Below are 5,930 nucleotides of genomic sequence, written 5' to 3'. Positions count from 1 at the left end.
TTATGAGTGCACTTGAAGACCTCGGGGTTTTGTGATTTTGTGGTCCATTTGTACTTTTTCCTTTATTTCTTACCCCTTTTGGTAAATTCCCTTTTGTACCAACACTTATCCAGTTTCTCTGTCTTTTCCATTTGGATTAAAACACCCTTTTTGAAGATTTCTTCTTCTTGAAGATTTCAATGTTCTTCGAGTGAATGGCTTGGTGCTATCCGAATTGCATCAGTCAGTGTGGTCATATACATGTTAATTTCCCATATTAGGAAGGTGGGTATAAGAACCTAAGTTGACCTTCAGCCTTTAGTTTATTGGTGTCCTGGAATGTACGGGGCCTTCTGTAGGACTTTAAAAAGGTTAGTATTGTGGAGGTTATTTATGCACCTTTATGTTGTTAATTATAGTTAATTTGTGGTGTTTCGTGTGCCTAGATTTTGTTGGTTTACTTTCTTTTGTGGCATTGCTATGCAAATTCTATTATTGTTGAGGGGATTTTTTTTAACGTGACTTATGATTAGGGGAAATGATTTAAGGGCCTAATAGATCTTGTAGCATCTTTATTGTGGCAATAGCATGAAACTTGTGCATAAAAGTGTAGTCGAGTCATTTTTGTTGCCCCCGAAGTGTTTGTGTAACAACGTGTAAATGTGATTGATTAATGTTGTACACAAGTGAAAATGTTAAGAATGTGACAACTATAATGGGGGTGTCATGTAACGTTTAAGCTCCACTGTCATACATGTGAGGATATAATATTGCATACACTAATAAATTCACATCCATTTTGTGTATGAGTGATCTACTAAAACTCCTTATAGACATTTTATCCATAACAAGAATCCCATCAGAAATAATATAGCGAGGGTGATGTACGTATGATAGTATAAATGCAATAAGTATATGTGTTGCATACTATAAGCTTCAAGTGATGGGGGATTATGTTTATAAATTAACTAAGGGAAAGGGTGGTAAACCTGGAGGCATAATGCATCGTTAACTGCTCAGAAGTCTCCTATATCGCATTTAATTTTTTTGTTTGTTTGGTATTTAGTGTGTCATGTTTCGCACGTGTACAGGACTATGGAACTTGAAGTTGGTTGTATCATGAATGTTTCTTGAGAATAAGGATTAGAAAATAAATTTTCAGAGGAAGTGTAAAACAGAATTAGAAAAGGATTCAATAGGAGTATGCATCTTCTATGTAGCATATGCAACCATTTAAACTAACAGTTTGCTTTGCCTCGAGGTTGATTTCACGGGTTGCTTCTGGGGTTATTTTTATCGTATAATCTCTTGATTATCGCGTAGAGGGTCTATGCAAAACAATTTCTCTACCCCAAGATATGTGTAATTTATCTTACACTGTTTGCTTTTCAAACCTCACTTTTTTTGATAACATTGACTATTTTGTTGTTGTGGTGGTGGTTAGTGTAAGTGCGCATTTTGAAAATTGATATTGTTTGTTTATGATAGTTACAATTTTGGGTGTTCTTTGTTGAATGCTTTTTTATTACCAGTGGAAACAACTACTTGTTTTAATAATATCTTCTATACTTGAATTCTATGGTCGTTTTTAGAGTTTGATTCTAAATTAATAGTTTAAATGTTTGTGCCATGACTTTTGTGTGCTATATCAGGATAGACAATCTTCATATCCTTTGGCATCTTAATCTCTATATTGTGTAGAGAAGTTAGGGTGGTTCGTCAAATTCTGGCACACCATAGTGATATAACTAAATAATTTAAATATCTTGCAGGAGAATGCAAAAAAATGCTTAATATTTATCTTTGTCATTCGACGAGTGAAGAATTGCAATTATGCAGGTCTTCCTGACAATCCAGGAAGGTACTTTCACTTCTCTCAACACTTCTCTCAGATATCATGCCACCGTGAAGCTCTCCCTTGAAACTTAGTTGTTTTAATGTTTCTATTGATATTGTGTTGGATTGGTCTATTTTAGTTTTTGATTTGTAGTTTGTAGCTTCTTAAGGTTAAATCATTAATTACTTGTAAGTGTTCGATTGTCGTTGATTGTGACGAAGTTTGAGTAGTCGTTCCAGAATAGATGCATGAGGTTTCCTAATAATGGATTGGTTGAAGAGTTTCTTAAGGGCAAAATAATCGTCATTGTGGGAAGGTTTTTACTTGGTTGGTACTAAGAGCTTAGTCATGCACGTGAATTATGAGAATACCTCCCCATTTTTAAATGGTTGAGCATATTATGAATGATTATTTTTTACAACTCTTACAATTTCTATTGTGACTTTTAATTCGTTAGCGGTTAAAATGTTCAATGATGTTTGTATTTTGAAAAGGAAGTAAGATTTTGAACCATCTTGATTGATTCGCAGGCCATGTGTGGTGAGCTATTGAATAATTCCCTGTGTTCGCTATTGTTACCTAGAACTTGCCCGGTTGGTCTTGATTGAGTTTGGTTGGAGAAACGATCTTAGGCTTTCTTTGATGTTCTTGAAGTCCACTTGGCTTAAAATCCCACTTTTGCTCTAAAGATATCCTTGGTTGTCCCCTTTGAGCCTAATCCTTTTTATTGGCAACCATATTACAAGCCTTATCCTTTTGGAAAAAGTAACCCTCTTTTGAACCCTTTCATCCTTGAACTTGTGGTTGTAAAAGATGAGACTTTTATGCTAAGTTTTTGTGTTATGAGAAATTCATTGAAGGGATGCTTACAACGTGAGGGCTTGATAAAAAAAATAAAAAAAATTAGAAGAGAGAAATTGAGGGTTTGATGTAAAGTCTCAAAGAAAGAAAAAGCTTTGAAAAAAGGAAAGAAAATGAAAAAAATGAGACTTGAATCCTCCAAAATATGAAAATGGTTGTATGTGGGGCATCTAGAGTGGAAATAAGAAAAGAATAATGAAAAATAGTGTGGAATGCAAATGGGTTTGAAAAGTGAGAGTTGGATGAAAGTTTTAAGGAAAAAGAAAAGCTTTGAAAAAGAAAGAAAATGAATAAATGAGACTTGAATCCTCCAAAAGTTTAAAAAGGTTGTATGTGGGGCATCTAGAGTGGAAATAACAAAAGAAAAATGAAAAATAGTGTGAAATATGCATGGGTTTTAAAAGTGAGAAAAGTGGTGAAAGTTTGAAATGATGAGATGTTGTTTAGGTTTCAAGGAGGGTGTAGTCACTTATACCTTAATGATTTCCTAACCTTTCCTAAGCCTATATTACAAGCTTAACAAATTCCTTTGAGATTTCTAACCAAATGAAGTTGAGTCAATAATGACTAATATGTCACGACCCAACCCGATAGGCCGTGACTAGTGCCCGTTTTTGACACCCACTTACAAACCTGCTAAGTATGACCAACTGAAACTAAGACAATATGGAATTTAATCAAATCAAGCCAACCCCAACGTCATATATATAAGAGGACCTGTCTCATAAGGAGTCATAACCATTCAACCATAACAGCATACGCGAGCCGACAAGGCCGCCACTATTCAAAGCATAATAACATACGTATGCCGACAAGGCTGCCACTACACAATACACAATGATGTACGCAGCTGACAAGGCTGCCCCTGTACAAGCGGACATCCCAAACAAACCATGTCCAGACCATTATCCAAAACATATATATACAACCCACATAATGTCCACAGACCTCTAAGAATACATTAGTGAAACTCGACGGGACAGGGCCCCGCCATACCCATAGACGAGCAAAAGACTAAACAAAAGTTATGTACCAAAACGACTGGGATCCGGAACAGTGGAGCTCTCCCAATCAGCAGAGTAGATATCCTAGGCGGGAGGATAACCGAACTGCGCGTCTACACCTGCGGGCATGAAACGCAGCCCCCCGAGGAAAGGGGGGTCAGTGCGGACAATGTAATGAGTATGTAAAGCATAAGGTAAAGATGACAGGATACCAATATGGCAAGTCGAAACAAAATATCACTACACATATACCTTTTAAGTGAAAATCATGCATATATTTAACATTTAAGGCGCCCAGCTTCCCTAGTAAGGGGCTCGGCAAAATAATCATCACGTCATCTCCGTCATCATCATCATCATAACCATCCTCATCACCAATCATATATATAATATACATACCCGGCCCTCTAGTGAGGAACTCGGTGACATATGCAAGAAACTCCGCATGAACATTACCCGGCCCGGGACTCGGTGAAATGATAAATGACTCTATGCACGAGCAGAATATTATGAGCAACCATATGCAATTAAAATCATTTCTTATAACTCAATAGAACAATCAACGTGAACCAGCAAGGAGTATTACCAAAGATTAATGTTTTATCAAGATTATGAACCTTTAATACGATATGGAAACGTAAAATCTCAATGACTCTAAGAAGCATTACCATAGATATTAGAGATCATCATAGCCTTAGACATAGCCGATATATAGAGGAATAATTGTGGAAGCAAGAATATACGTCACCTAGACGCTTTAGAGGTAAGTATCAAATCTGTCCGTTATTCGCTTATTTTTAAAAGTCATGCCAAGCAAAGAAAGAAGGGACAGCGTTACATACCGTATAATCGAGCCGCACGTCCAATATTTACTGCTCAAGCTATTAATATATAACAAGCAACAATCGTGCCGCAATTAGATAAACATCGTGCTTTACTTTCTTGTAAGCTAGCTAATAATCTAACGAAAATTCGACAGCACCTCCCCTATTTTCCTTACTTCGTCCCAATCCGACAACAATCCAAATTATCCACACCAATACCAATAACACATATAACCCAAAGAATCATATTAAACAGCCCCCTCCCCAAAACAGTTCCATCTCGGCAACTATAGCAGCGAAGCAACGACACACCGAGCGATAACTCGTTTTATAATTCGCAACACATCTACCTTATCGTATTCATCCTTTGGAGTATATACTCATAATCACATTCAACATATACATAATGCCAAAACAGAATTTTCCTGCAGTTTGCTTTAATCAAAACAGCCCAAGCACCAACACGACACCACTAATAATCTGATTATGGTTTCCATTCATACTTAGCACATTCAATAACTAAAACAAACTTCCTAAGCTACTGGTCACGCCCCCTTCTTAAAATTAATGGATAATTAACAAGGGTATTCTAAAGAATTAACACACCAAACAAGGAGATTACTAACCAAATTATTTGCAGCTGCTGGCCAAGAGTTGCAGGGTTGGTTTCTCCATTTCCATGGCTGCCTAAGACAAGTGGTGAAGAAGAATATGATATGCAGAAATGCATTTCACCACTTTATATAGCATGGAGTGGATTTCTCCACCTCATTTAATAGTATGAAGTGGAGGCTGCCCCCCTCTACACCTGTCCACTAAGGCCAGCCCACAATCTGATCCCTTTTTAATTTTTGCCTTGAGTGGTGGGGCCCATTGGATTAAATCAATCCAAATAGCCACTAATTAATCCCTCACTTAAAGTTAATGGCACTTACATTAGCCAACTCATACTTAATATCACATTTGGAAATAACATCCTTGCCTAATATTTCTTTACGTCTTCTAGATCACGATGCGCACTACGTATAAAAAAAATACGAGGCATAACATAATATATGGGAAGCCTATGGTGTGACATGTGTGTACATGATATGTTTATTTTTGAGTGTGAGTGTTGCATCTTTGTTGTCCCATGTCTTGTTTATATGTGTGTGCGGTTTTGGGACACTTCTTTCATGTGAGGGCATAGAAGTTGAAAAACTAGTGATTTTGAAAATCCCTAATTGAGTCAATTGAGCATGTGAAAGTGTTAATGAGTTGAGTCATCTATTGAATTTGAGTTGTTTTCACTTAAATGATTCTTGGTTTTTAAAAATGTAATGAGAATGAGAGGATTTCTTATGTGAAAAAAGTTTGCATGAGGACTATCTGTTAGTACCAGCCGGAGCCACTACCTTTGTGCTTAATTGGTAAAAAGAAGTTGAT

General features: G+C 36.6%; 1 long non-coding RNA gene across 1 annotated transcript; it reads right to left on the bottom strand.

The window, feature by feature from the left end:
- Window positions 1–3,349: 3,349 nt before the first annotated feature.
- Window positions 3,350–5,202, bottom strand: LOC138339590 (uncharacterized). The gene is made up of 2 exons (XR_011212442.1): window positions 5,132–5,202; window positions 3,350–3,800 (listed from the first exon to the last, which is right to left on the bottom strand). It is a non-coding gene; the product is annotated as an uncharacterized lncRNA (long non-coding RNA).
- Window positions 5,203–5,930: the final 728 nt, after the last annotated feature.

Source organism: Solanum lycopersicum, chromosome 11 (assembly GCF_036512215.1).
Source record: "Solanum lycopersicum chromosome 11, SLM_r2.1".
Lineage (NCBI taxonomy): Eukaryota > Viridiplantae > Streptophyta > Magnoliopsida > Solanales > Solanaceae > Solanum > Solanum lycopersicum.
The sequence above is the reverse complement of the archived record's forward strand: the minus strand, read 5'-3'. Positions and strand labels throughout refer to the sequence as shown.